This window comes from Elephas maximus, chromosome 1 (genome assembly GCF_024166365.1).
Source record: "Elephas maximus indicus isolate mEleMax1 chromosome 1, mEleMax1 primary haplotype, whole genome shotgun sequence".
Classification (NCBI taxonomy): domain Eukaryota; kingdom Metazoa; phylum Chordata; class Mammalia; order Proboscidea; family Elephantidae; genus Elephas; species Elephas maximus.
The window spans coordinates 123,715,511-123,730,156 of NC_064819.1; the positions used below are offsets into that span (position 1 = coordinate 123,715,511).

Consider the following 14,646-nt stretch of genomic DNA (forward strand, 5'->3'; position numbering starts at 1 on the left):
AATTCCTTTAAAAATACAGGTATCGTCCCTGGTGAATTGCAAATTTGATTTCTTATGTTAATATCCAAGGAGCCCTGGTGGGGCAGTAGTTAAATGCTCTGCTGCTAACCTAAAGGTTGGTGGTTCTAGCCCACCAACCACTCCTCCGGAGAAAGATGTGGCAGCCTGCTTCTTTAAAGATTACAGCCTTGGGAAACCAATGGGGCAGTTCTACTCTGTCTTATAATCTGCTATGAGTTGGAATCAACTTGACGGCAACGGGTTTGTTTTTGTTTAATTGCGTTATTGGAGCTCAGGTGATGCAATGGTTAAGAGCTCAGCTGCTAACCAAAAAGGCCAGCAGTCCAAATTCACTAGCTGCTCCTTGGAAAACCTATGGGGCAGTTCTACTCTGTCCTATAGGGTCACTATGAGTTGGAATCTACTCAATGGCAATAGGTTATTCCATTATTTACTATTACCATACTCTTCATCACCTTGAAGAAAAATGTCTTCACAGTAGTGTGAAATTATTTGCAATTTTGAAATTGTAGAAAAGAATTTGTTGGCCTTTAATTTTTGGCGAGTACTTGATTATGGCCAAAACTGAATTGATATATCTCCCAGTTATTCATGCTTATAATAAATTGTATCTTAAATATTGTGACAATAGTTGGGGCTATTAGTAATCATTTTTTTATTAATCAGATAACAATTCCTTCTTTTTTTTTTGAAAGAACTACTGCCTTTGTGTAGAAGAGGGGGATAGAGTTCTGATTCTTTTTTTAAATTTGTATTATAATATCTTAATATGTACTTTGAATCAGCTAGAAGTACACATGGGGTCAACATGAGTAGGAATTGACTTGATGGCACCTAACAGCAACAACATACCTTTTTATCCACAGAAAATAGTAAGTATGTCCTTCCATATGATGATGATGGTGGTGGTGGTGACATGATTTTTTTTCTTTTTGGCACTTAGAATATTTATTGATTTAAATGAGTATAATCATACTTTTATACTTCAACAAATTATTACCTAATCTAGGGTAGTAACAATTTTCTTAAAGGCTCAGAATACTATAAGAATAAGGTAATATACTAGCATTTATTGAACACTTAGCATGTGCCAGAAATTTTCTTAGAACCTGACATGTATTATGTCTTTTAATTCTTATAGTTCTCACCAGAGCCCTTTGAGATAGATAATATTATTATTTCCTTTTTAAAAATGAGGAAACACAGGTAGTAACAGATTAAATAACTCCCCAAATGTCACACAGTAAATGGCAGTGTTGGAATTAAAAACCCAGGAAGTTCGACACCGGAAAACAAAGATATATAATATGACAGGAAGTTAAAGATTTGCTAATAGGTTAGTAAAAGACAAACTTATTTCAAGTAAAAATCTGTAATAACATCATTTAAAATTTCTTCATTTAGGCCATGCAGTTCCTCGTTAGTAACAGATGCCTCCCTTAGCTGCAGATGGTGGATATACTATTAATTTTTTACAGGACCAATGAAGACAATGTGACTCTCTCCAGTTTCTTCCTCATCATCAAAAAACTAGGATTCTGGTTTGTTTTGAATTTGTATTTTAAATTAGCAGGACACATTTTAAATTTTGTTTCTTTTGCACATACCTTTCTTTGATGATTTCTTTATAGTCTTGTACAGACAACATATCTGCTATTGGCTTCTTCATGGGAAATCTTTGCAGAAAAATTAGAGACATTTTTCGTAATACTAATGTTAGCAATAATAATTTGAATTACGGTATTTGCTTGAAGATCAAGGCCACTTTCAAAAACTAAAAGTAATACATTATTCCTCCAGATTCATTAATTTATTCTTTTACAATCATTCCAAACTTTATCCTTGCAGTTGGATTCTCAGACTGGTACCATCTGTCGAAACACTACTGGTGATTTTTAGACATTACACCATTCACATTTAGTTAGATCAGGGATATCTAAAATAATTTCTACAGGATTGTTTTCCAGTTCTTCTAGCTGTATCTTGATGAAATCTAAACAAAAAATCATAGGCTCTGTTAATTGCTAGAGGAGTGTTCCTACTGGTAATCGTTGACAGTTCAGAATGACATGGTCAAAGGAACTTTGGCAGCTTAAAGATATAAGATCAACTAAAATTTGTTGAGAAATCCCTCTATGTTTTAGAGGTATGTCAGTAGTAGAATTACCAAACTGGTCTTTCTTTCTTTTCTTGGTAATGTAACTGTGTTTAACTCTGAATCTGCTGGAATGCTTCTTAGTTCATATTCTACTTTGCGAGTATTTTCATTTAGTGCTGCTTCTACTTTTCCAGTGGATGATGTTAGAGAAGAACATGCCGAACTAGCAGGTTCAGGAGATAGCTTCTTTTCTATTAGTCCTGTCATCATCATCATCGTCATCACTGGACAAGATGATTAGAACATCTAGGTCTGACAGGCTGGTTTTCCTTTCTTTCAAGTTTATATTTTTATTTATTTCAGGTTTATTTTTGCTCCAAGGTAAAATGGCTTTACCATTAGTATGTAAGTAATTCTACTAACATTACAATTCACAATAATATCAATTGGAGCCTTTCCCACACTGTTGCCACAAAATTTCCTGATTGTTAACCCTATGTTTTGTGATTTCTGTCCTTATTCTTAATAATGGTTGGATTCATTGAAAGTTACAGCTTCATTGCAATTTCTTTGCAAATTCTTAGGAAAATTAATACTACACCTTTGTTACTTGGTCTGATTTTCTTTTCCACATTTTCAGCAGTATTCATGCTATTCAGAACCTGTGAATGGGGGAGGTTAACATTTTTTTGAAGCAAGAGACAGAAGGGAAGTAGACTGATACATACTACAGTGACGTTTCTGTTGTACTTTCCTCTCAGTTTCAGGCTCCAGCTGTGATTCACACTTCTTTTTCTTCATTACACCATGGGCACGATTTACTCTTACAGGATTAATTTCAATTGTTTGTACATGAGGTGGGTATTTTCACTGGGCTGTTGTTTTTACTACTGATATTTGTGTATTAATATGATGCAGTTCAAGAAAGTATTGGTGCATTTTGTGTATATTCACTCAATTTCTTATTGTTATTCAACTTGTTAAGTCCAATTGTATAGTCTTTCAAAGCCTGAAAACTTTCAGCCTTGTTTGGTGTTACACACGTCTTCAAAATGAAATCATTAGAGTTAGTAAGGGCAGTTTCAGATGGATGATTTAACTTCCAGGGAAGTAATCTCGGCCCCTCTTATCAGTGCCACCTTCCTCCTCCCACGCAGTCTCCTCCTTAATCCATGGCTGAAGTAGGACATCGGCTGCAGGGTGCGAGCTTCGGACTGGGCTGTGTGGTGAGCGGAGCTCCCTCATCCATGTGGGCCTGCACCAGAGAGTCTAGGTGCTCCAAGCCTGTACGAGGTGGGCCAGTAGCTAGGCCCACAGCCTGGGCATCTCTGGGGAAATTCATGTGGCAGCACGGCGAAGTCGCTTCCTGGTTCATAACTCTTGAAACACCACCCACACGGGCCACCTGAGAAGCTTACCCACTGTGGAAGGGATGGTGGAAAGCAGACATGCCAAGCTCAGGCATCCAGGTCTCTGTGACTATTAGGCGCCCACAGGCTCTTCTGCTCTTTGTGAAGACTGGCTTCCCACTTCTCACAGGTGCAGTGCATCAGGTGGGCCGTTGCACTGCCCATCTGCATAGGGGTAAGCATTGATGTCACTAGGGTTGGTGTCACCCAGTGCAGTAACTCATGTTGTCACCCTCTCCGTGAACCTCCTCCTGTACCAGACCACACAGAATCATGTTTTTTTTTGTTCTAATGTTGCTCATAAATTGTAATTCCTGTATATCACTCCTTCTTTTTCTTTAATTACTTCACTCTCCTCTCAAAAAAGTTATTGATATGGGTTCACAAATACTAATTACCACAATACCAAACAATACTGTAGCTAAAACACCAGAAAATATGACAAAATCATCAAGTCTAAAAATATCAAAAGCAACCTGAAAACAGTGCTTGTAACACATGCAGATGAAACCATGTGATTCAAAGCATCATTGTAATTGGGTAAGAATGACATCTCTGACCAGAGCACATTAGAAGGTTCAAAAGTAAATTAGCATAGAGCCTTGTAGGTGGGCTTACAAAAAAATATTTTTGTTGTTATAACTAACTACAGGGGTACTTTTATAGATGGTCATTTTGGTGTCACCCCTGTTGACAGTGTCACTCAGTGTGGTCTGCACTCCCTCCCCGCACACCTCTAGTGATGCCACTGGGGATAAGTCTCCTCTGCCACAGATTGCTAGGCTTTATAGTAAGTGATATCACTAGCAAGGCGGCCCCGCTGATGTGTAACAGTGAAAGAGGTTTCTCTACTGTGTTGGTGAAAGTCATGTCTGATTATAAGGCAGAAGGAAATATCAAATAACAAAGGGCTCTATAAGCAGTGATGGAATACATAGTGTTCACCCCCATCCCTGAGTATTACAGACATAACTAATCCATCACAGCACTATTACTTGTTGAGGATGGACATGGTTGGTAATGCTTTTCAGACAGCTCCTGACTATCAGTTGGAGTTGAGCCTCCACACAAAGTCTATCCACCATATATGACATCAATAACTCCTTACGTAACTGTTTTTGTAAAGAAACTTGTATATGTGAAGCAACTTGAAAATAAACTCCCCCCCAAAACAACAAAAAAACCCATTGCCATCGAGTCGATTCCAACTCATAGCAACCCTATGGGACAGAGTAGAATTGCCCCATAGAGTTTCCAAGGAGCACCTGGTGGATTCAAACTGCTGACCTTTTGGTTAGCAGCTATAGCACTTAACTACTATGCCGCCAGGGTTTCTGAGCTTGAAAATATTTCAGTGTAATTTCAAATTAAAATCAATGGAGATATGGAACAAGAGCAGAGGGAGCAGAAATATGAGTAGTAGGTTTAAGCAACCATGGCTTTTGGTGTACATGACCTTTGGATCAGACCCTTCAGGGTGAAGAAGTTATGGATCAGTGGAGGAAAAAAGGGAGAAAAAGAGAGACAGGTCAGGGCATTAGCAAAGACAATAGGATCAGTGTTGCTAAAATATCAAGGAATGAAAATGTGCGTGGCCCTAGCCTTCCTTTCTCTGTACTGTCCTTCCACGAGGAATGCCATTATCCTCCCTGCACTTTATCCTCACACTGTCTCCCCTCAACCAAATCCCACTGTCAGAAAAAGATCTGACAAACTCATTTATACTAAAGGACACATGATTGAGAAGGCCTAATGAAAAATATTTCCCTGAGCTATTTTGAATATTTGTTAGAAACAAAGCCTTAAGCTTAAGTTAACAAAGTAGAATTTCATAACTAGTGAATGTAGGAGCAGGGCAAGGGCAGGAGATACTCTAGGGAAACAGAAGCCTTCCTCGAGTCTGAAATCAAAATAGAGAGGCAAATGCTGAATAATGACACAAATAGAAATACTTTTGGTGAAGACAATTTATTCTGTCTACAGTGCCCAATGCTTTTTTTTTTTTTTTAATAGCTTTAAACTCATTGCCATCGAGTTGATTCTGACTCATAGTGACCCTATAGGACAGAGTAGAACTGCCCCATAGGGTCTCCAAGGTCGTGAATCTTTACAGAAGCAGACTGCCACGTCTTTCTTCCAAGGGATGGCTGATGGGTTCAAAATGCTGATCTTTCAGTTAGTACCTGAGTGCTTAACCACTGCACCACCAGAGCTCCTTTAAATGGATTTATCGTTGTTGTTGTTAAGTGCTGCTGAGTTGGTTCCAACTCAAAGCAACCCTATGAGCAACAGAACAAAACATTACCCGGTCCTGTGCTATCCTCATAATTGTTGCTATATTTGAGCCCATTTTTGCAGCCACTGTGTCAATCCTTCTCGATGATGGTCTTCTTTTTTGCTGAGCCTCTACTTTACCAAGCATGATGCCCTTCTCCAGGGACTGGTCCCTCCTGATAATATGTCCAAAGTATGTGAGACAAAGCCTTGCCTGTACTTCTTCCAAGACAGGGTTGTTAGTTCTTCTGACAGTCCCTGGTATATTCAGTATTCTTCGCCAACACCATAATTCAAATGCATCAATTCTTCTTCGGTCTTTATTATTCACTGTCCAGCTTTTGCATACACACGAGGTGATTGAAAATACGATGGCTTGGGTCAGGAGCACCTTAGTCCTCAAAGTGACATCTTTGCTTTTTAATACTTTAAAGAGGTCTTTTGTAGCAGATTGGCCCAATGCAACGCGTCATTTGATTTCTTGACTGCTACTTCCATGGGTATTGCTTGTAGATCGAAGTAAAATGAAATCCTTGACGATTTCATTCTTTTCTCTGTTTATTATGATGTTGCTTATTGGTCCAGTCGTGAGGATTTTTGTTTTGTTTATGTTGAGCGGTAACCCACCCTGAAGGCTGTGGTCTTTGATCTTCATCAGTAAGTGCTTCAAGTCCTCTTCACTTTCAGCAAGCAAGGTTGTGTCAAATGCATATCGCAGGTTGTTAATGAGTCTTCCTCTAATCCTGATGCCCTGTTCTTCTTCAGATAGTCCAGCTTCTCAGATTATTTGCTCAGCATACAGATTGAATAGGTATAGTGAAAAGATACAACCCTGACACACACCTTTCCTGATTTTAAGCCATGAAATATCCTCTTGTTCTTTTTGAATGACTGCATCTTGGTATATGCACAGGTTCCTCATGAACACAATTAAGTGTTCTGGAATTCCCATTCTTTGAAATGTTATCCATAATTTGTTAGGATGCACACAGTCGAATGCTTTTGCATAGTCGATAAATTGCAGGTAAACATCTTTTTGATAGTCTCTGCTTTCAGCCAGGATCCATGTGACATTAGCAACGATATCCCTTGCTTCACATCCTCTTCTAAATCTGACTAGAATTTCTGGCAGTTCTCTGTTCACGTACTACTGTACCTGTTAGTAGTCACTCTTCATTCATTTAGCTTAATGTTTTCAAGTTTCATGTTATTACATGCAGCAGTATAATATTCCTTTTTATTACCAAATTAGTATTTCATTGTATGGATATACTGCATTTTCTTAATCCATTTATCACATTGGCTGTTATGAATAATGCTGCTACAAACATTTGTGTACAAGTTTGTGGACGTATGTTTTTAATTCTCTTGGAATTAAAATACCTAGGAGTGGAATTGCTAAGTCATGTGGTTACCCTATTTAACCTTTTGAGAAGCTGCCAGACTATTTTCCAAAATGGCTGCATCATTTCATATTCCCACCAGAAATGTATGAGGATTTTAGTTTCTCCACATCCTCACCAACACTTGTTATTATCTGTCTTTTTGATTATAGTTATCCTAGTAGATGAGAGGTGGTTTCTCATTATGACCTTGATTGGCATTTCCTTGATGGCTTGCCAAACTCTTTCTGCACCTTCCTTCTTCAGCCGCAAGATGAATGTAGTTCTAATGATTCTAACTACATCTTATATACTTTGGACATGTTATCAGTAAGGACCAATCCCTGAAGAAGGACATCATGTTTGGTAGAGGGTCATCAAAAAAGAGGAAGACCCTCGACAAGATGATTTGACACAGAGGCTGCAACAATGGGCTCGGGCATAACAATGAGTGTGAGGATGGTGCAGGACCAGGCAGTGTTTTATTCTGTTGTGCATATAGCCTCTATGGGTCAGAACTGACTATATGTTTTTGTCAAGTGAAATTCCTCCTTTTTTTCCTTTTCCAGTGAAGCATCAACAGAGATTACCATAATCATTGAAACTTTCCCTTTAAAACGATACCGATCCTGTTCCTGACTTAGAGGGCCGATGCTTAACATGCAATCAGGTTAAAGACAGGAGTACTGGCCCCAAATGAAAATGTAACTTTGTGTGTGAGAGCAGACGTCAATGAATAATAATAAAAAAAAAATCAATGAATAGAAACTAAAAATTTCAGTTCTGCTTCACATCACCCTTAAATCTTAGTATATTACTGAATGGCCTGCTACTGTATTTTCAAAAGTGCGGGAGACAGGTGGCAGTCCTAACAATCTTGTAGGAACTGAGAGATTGAATAGTCTACTCCGTTTCCTTAGATCCTCAGATATGACTTCACTGAGTCCTTATGCCTGAAATCTTTGCAGAGACTAACTGCTCTTAAGTACTTTGATGGGTTAGCTTTGAGTTGATTTTGACCCATGGTGACCAGTTGTGTATTAGAGTGGAACTCTCCTCCACAGGGTTTTCAATGGATTGGACCTTTCAAAGTAGACATGAGGCATTTCTTCCAGGGCCCCTCTGGCTGGACTAGACCCTCCAACCTTTTGCTTAGCGGCCAAGTGCATTAACCGTTGTACCACCCAGGGACTTCTTAAAGACTTTAGACAAGTCATTATTGTATCAATTACTTTTTTTTAATCATCATTATTACATTACAGTAAGTTTTATACATTTTGTGTGTTATGTCATTCATCATATTAAATCTTAATAGCTATCCTAGCAAGTGTGTAAACTCCACAAGGGCAAAGATCTTTGTTTTGTTCACTCATGTATCCTAATTCCCTAGACAATGCTTGGCACATAGTAAGTGTTCAACAAATATTTGTTGAACGGATAAAGAATTGAGTGCTTCCTATATCTGGTGCATAATAAATGCTTAGTAAAAGCAGTTATTTTTAAGTATATGTTACAGTGAATCCTGCACTTAATTTTCCCAACAATCAAGAGAAGTAATGTTATTATATTCATTTTACAGATGAGGAAATGAAGAGCTTGGAGAGTTAAGTAATTTGCTGAAGGTTACACCCAGTACTGGAAGTGTCTTCTGAGCTTACGCCCACGTTCATGGTGCTCCTCTGCCTTTGCTATTGAAGAATAAACAATCGAAGCCCCATGCCCTTTTATCATTGCCTAGCAGCCCCCAGAACTGCTGAATGTTATGATTCAAACAGAAGAGTGCCATTGTGTATGAGCCACCCTCTCCTTGCTCTGCAGCAGACAGTCCTTTGAAGTGAAGAGAACAGATATTCATGGACTAGAAAAAAGGAAACTTCCCAGACTGCTTGAATTTCATATGAAAAGTTGTCAGTTAGTGTTATCGATCCACCCCACATGTAGCAGCTGGTTAAGAGTTTGTTTTAACTTGCTTTTCTCCTGACGCCTGTTAAGTTTTGTTACACTAAAGCCTCAGTATTGAAAGACTGCTTAAACTCAACCCAATTCTTCTGATATGTTCCTTTAAGAATTTATATCAATGCTTCTTTCAAATGATAATAGCTATTCTCAAGGGGTGAAAAGAGTAACTTACTGTGTCAGTTTATCCCAGGAGGAAAAAACAAACACTTTTTTTTTTTTGAATTAGGAAAAACATGAAAACAAAAATCTGTGCTGACTTGTAATTTAACGTTTCTTGGAGCTAATTCTATGCTAATAAGTCTTAATGACTAATTATAGCCAAGAAAAATACGTGATATATACAGATTTGAAAGAAATTAGGCCAGACATTTAAAAAATATATGAGGCTACAGGCAAATGAGGTTTTTGATAAAAATCGAGAGCAGTTTTTGCTACAAATGCTGATTGGTGTGGAAGCATTACTGAAAATTTCTAGGTTAGTGAAAAGGTTTTTAAATACTGAAGTTTTTTTTTTTTTTTTTTAAATAATGTGTTATTGAGTTTTTGATGGAAGTTTACACAGCAAGTTAGGTTTCCATTTGGCAATTTCTGTATAAATTATTCAGTGACATTAATGTCAACATTCTCTTTAGTTGTGTTCTGTTTGTTCCCTTTCCAGCACTCTAGTTTCCCTGCCTCCTTATCTTCTCATCTTTGATTCTGAGAAATTTTGAACTTTTGGTCTCATCCTGATGATTTTTAAGTAGGGAACGGATCTCATGAGGCTAGATAGGCTTGATTCTAGGTTTAAAGAGTGTCTCAGGGAATCTTCTGTTCTCTACTCTTACGGTTTGCCTGAATTTTTTTTTTTTTTAAATGAGAATTTGAGTTCTGCTCCATATTTTTCTTCTATTCTATTGAGCACCGACTATTGTGGTCCTGGTCAGAAAGGTCAGTGGTGGCAGCCAGGCACCACCTAGATTTTCTGGTCTCAAGGTAGATGAAGTTGTGGCTCTGGTAGACTTATTTCTTCTCTATGCTTTTGGTTGCCTACTTACTGTTTCGCTCCTGACAAGTCAAGACCCATAGCTGTGTCTTGGCCACTTGCAGGCTTTTAAGACCCTAGATAGTACTCATTTCACTAGAATGCAGATCATGATTTTTGTGAACTATGTTATGCCAGTTGACTGAGTTGTCCCACAAGACTATGGCCCTAAGCCTTCAAGTTCAGAAACGCAATGTTGGAAGGCATTTGGTTATGTCTGAGGAATATCCATATCTCTGTATTCAATGAATATATGTGCCTGCACCCATATATTTGTATTTACATGTACCCATAGATATTTCTGGAAACCCTGGTGGTGTAGCCATCAAGTGCTATGGCTGCTAACCAAAGGGTCAGCAGTTTGAATCCACCAGGCGCTCCTTGGAAACTCTATGGGGCAGTTCTACTCTGTCCTGTAGGGTCGCTATGAGTCAGAATCGACTCGACAGCACTGGGTTTGTTTTTTTTTTTTATAGATACTTCTAAGGGCCCTGGTGGTGCAGTGGTTAAGCACGTGGCCGCTAACCAAAAGGCCGGCAGTTCAAACTCATCAGCATCTCCACAGGAGAAAGATGTGGCAGTCTGCTTCCATAAAGATTACTGCCTTGGAAACCCTAGGGGCAGTTCTGCTGTGTCCTACAGGGTCGCTATGAGTTGGAATCAACTTGACAGCAATGGATATAGATACCTCTATCTGTTCTCACCTATGTGTGCATCTGTATCTATGTGTATTCCAATTTACTTATATCCATCCATATGTGCTCAAACACTCATTACTCTGGTTGTGCTGAGCTCACTACATCCTCAATTAGTGCCACTTTTCCCATCACTGAAAATAATTAGTCTCTATGTATAAAGCATACTCCCCCCTCCCCGCCCCGCTTCCTGATAACCACAAAATGAACATTGGTTTCTCTATATCTATTCTTGTCTTATAAAAGAGGGATCATACAATATTAGTCCTTATATGTTTGACTTATTTCACTAAGCATTATGCCCTCGAGGTCCATCCATGTTATAATATGTTTCACGGATTCATCATTGTTCTTTATGGTTGGGTAGTATTCCATTGTCTATATGCACCACAGTTTGCTTATCCATTCATCCTTTGATGGATACTTCAGTTGTTTCCATTTATTTGCTATTGTGAATAAAGCAGCAATGAACATAGGTCTGCATATGTCTGTTTGTGTCAGCAGTTCAAATCCACCAGCTGCTATTTGGAAACCCTATGGCGCAGTTCTACTCTGTTCTATAGGGTGTCTGTGAGTCAGAATCTACTTAACGGCAACGGGTTTGGTTTTTGGGTTTTAGGGTATATATCACTCTGTGGAAACCCTATGTGGCAGTTCTACTCTGTCCTATAGGCTTGGTATGAGTCAGAATTTACTCAACAGCAACAGGTTTGGCTTAAGGGTACATACCTAGGGGTGGGATTGCTGGATCATAGGGTAGTTCTATTTCTAGTTTTTTGAGAAAGCGCCATACCGTTTTCTATAGTGTTGGTGTTGTTAGGTGCCCTTGAGTTGGTTCTGACTCATTCTATGTACAACAGAACGAAACACTGCATGGTCCTGCACCATCATCACAATTGTTATGCTTGAGCCCATTGTTGCAGCCACTGTGTCAGTCCATCTCATTGAGTGTCTTCCTCTTTTTCACTGACCCTCTACTTTACTAAGCATGATGTCCTTCTCCAGGAGCTGATAACTTGTCCAAAGTATGTGAGACATAGTCTTGCCATCCTTGCTTCTAACGAGCATTCTGGCTGTACTTCTTCCAAGACAGATTTGTTCATTCTTTTGGCAGTCCATGGTATATTCAATGTTCTTTGCCAACAGTTTTTTCCATAGTGGTTGTGCCAATTTACAGTCCCACCAGCAATGGATAAGTGTTCCAATCTCCCCACAACCTCACCAACATTTGTTATCTGTTTTTCTAATCAGTGCCATTTTATCCGGGTCAGGATGAGATCTCTTTGCGGCTTAGGTTTGCATCTCTCTAATGGCTAATGATCGTGAACATCTTTTCATATGTTTGTTGGCTGCTTGGATGTCCTCTTTGGTGAATGTTCTGTTCATGTACTCTGCCCATTTTGTGATTGGGTTGTTTGCCTTTTTGTCATTAAGTTGTTGCAGTTTTTTACAGATTTTAGAGATTAGACCCTTATTGGCTGAAGATTTTTTTCCCAGTCTGTAGGTTATCTATTTACTCTTTTAGTAAAGTGTTTCGATGAACATAAATTTTTAATTTGTAAAAGGTCTTATTTACCTATTTTGTCTTCTATTTGTGCATTTGTTGTAATGTTTGTTATACCAATTTTACAAAAGATTAGTTTCCTTAGTGTTCCTATGTTGTCTTCCAAGAATTTTATGGTTTTAGATCTAACATTTAGGTCTTTGATCCATTTTGAGTTAATTTTTGTGTATGGTGTGAGGTATGGGTTCTGTTTCCTTTTTCTGCAGGTGGATATCAAGTTTTGCCAGCACCATTTATTAAAGAGACTATTTCTGCCTCACTGAAAGGACTTTGACCCCTTGTTGAAAATCGGTTGTCCATAGATGACTGGGTTTAATTCCGGGCTCTCAATTCTACTCCACTGGTCTATGTGTCTATTGTTGAACCAATACCAGGCTGATTTGAATCCAGTGGCTGTATAGTATGTTTTCCTAATGGGGAGTGTGAGACCTTCTTTATTCTTTTCTTCAATATTGCTTAGGCTATTTAGGGTTTCTTTCCTTTCCATATGAAGTTGGTCACTAGTTTTTCCATTTCATTAAAGAATGTTCTTGGGATTTGTATTGGGAATGCATTGAATCTGTAGATCACGTTAGGCAGGATTGACATTTTCACTATATTAAGTCCTCCAATCCATGAGCACAGATGTCTTTCTACTTTTGTAGGTCCTTTTTAGTTTCTTATAGTAGTGTTTTATAATTTTCATTGTATAAGTCTTTTATGTCCCTGGTTAGGTTAATTCCTAGGTATTTTACCAATTTGGGGGCTATTATAAATTGTTTCCTTGTTTTGTTTTTGTTTTGGGGATATTGTTTTCTTGATTTCTTTTTTAGGCTAGTCTTTGTTAATATAGAGAGACCCAACTGACTTTTGTGTGTTGATCTTGTATCCTGCAACGTTGCTAAATTCTTCTATTAGTTACTGCGGTTTTCTTGTGGAATCTTTAGGGTCTTCTATGCATAGGATCATGTCATCTGCAAATAGAGATAATTTTATTTCTTCCTTTCTGATTTGGATACCTTTTATTTCTCTTTCTTGTCTTATTGCTCTAGCTAGGACTTTCAGTACAGTGTTGAATAAGAGTGGTGATAATGGACATCCTTATCTCATTTCCATTCTCAAAGGAAAAGTTCTTAGCCTTTCTTCGTTAAGTTAATGTTGGCTGTTGGCTTTGCATATAGGACTTCAGTTATGTTGAGGAATTCCTATTTTGCTGAGAGTGTTTGTCAGGAAAGGTTGTTGAATTTTATCAAATGCTTTTTCTGCATTAATTGCTGTGATCCTATGGTTCTTTTTTTTTTCTTTGTTTTATTTATGTGGTGGATTACATTGATTGATTTTCTAATGTTGAACCAAACTTGTAGTCCTGATATGAATCCCACATGATCATACTATATGATTTTTTTGATATGTTGCTGAAGTCTGCTGGCTAGAATTTTGTTGAAAATTCTTGCACCTATATTCGTAAGGGATATTGGTCTGTAATTTTCTTTTTTTGTGATATCTTTTCCTGGTTTAGGTATCAGGGTTATGCTGGCTTCATAGAGAGAGTTCAGTAGTGTTCCTTCCTCTTCTATGTTTTTGAAGAGGTTGAGTAGGATTGGTATCAACTCTTTTCTGAATGTTTGGTAGAATTCTCCAGTGTAGCCGTCTGGTCCTGGGCTTTTTTGTTTGTATGTTTCAGGAGTTTTTTGATGACATCTTCTATATCTTCTTTTGTAATGAGTCTGTTTAAATTTTCTACCTCTGCTCGTGTTAGTTTGGGTAGATAGTGTGTTTCCAGGAATTTGTCCATTTCATCTAGATTTTGAAATTTGTTGGAGTATACTTTTTCACAGTATTTAGCTATGATCTTTATCTCTGTTGCATTGGTTGTAATGCTACCAATTTTGTTTCTTATTTTGGTTATTTGCCTCTTCTGGTTTTTTTCTTTTGTCAGTCTAGTCAGTGGTTTGTCTATTTTGTTGGTCCTTTCAAAGAACCAACTTCCGGTTTTGCTAATTCTTTTGATTGTTTTTCTATTTTCAATTTTGTTTATTCCTTTTTTTCTGGTAGCTTTTGGCTTCTTTTGCTCTTCCTTTTCTATCTGTTTGAGTTGTCGGTTCAAATTAATGATTTTGGATCTTTCTTCTTTTTTAATGTAGTCATTTATTGCTATCAGTCTCCCTGTGAGTTTTGCTTTTGCTGTGTCCCAAATGTTTTGATATGTCATGTTTTCGTTTTTGCTTGATTCTACACATT

The 14,646-nt window shown here is 38.0% G+C and overlaps 1 pseudogene; it reads right to left on the bottom strand.

Annotated features, from left to right (window-relative positions):
* Positions 1 to 1,374: 1,374 nt before the first annotated feature.
* Positions 1,375 to 3,494, bottom strand: LOC126069981 (sentrin-specific protease 6-like; annotated as a pseudogene).
* Between the last annotated feature and the right edge of the window lie 11,152 nt (positions 3,495 to 14,646).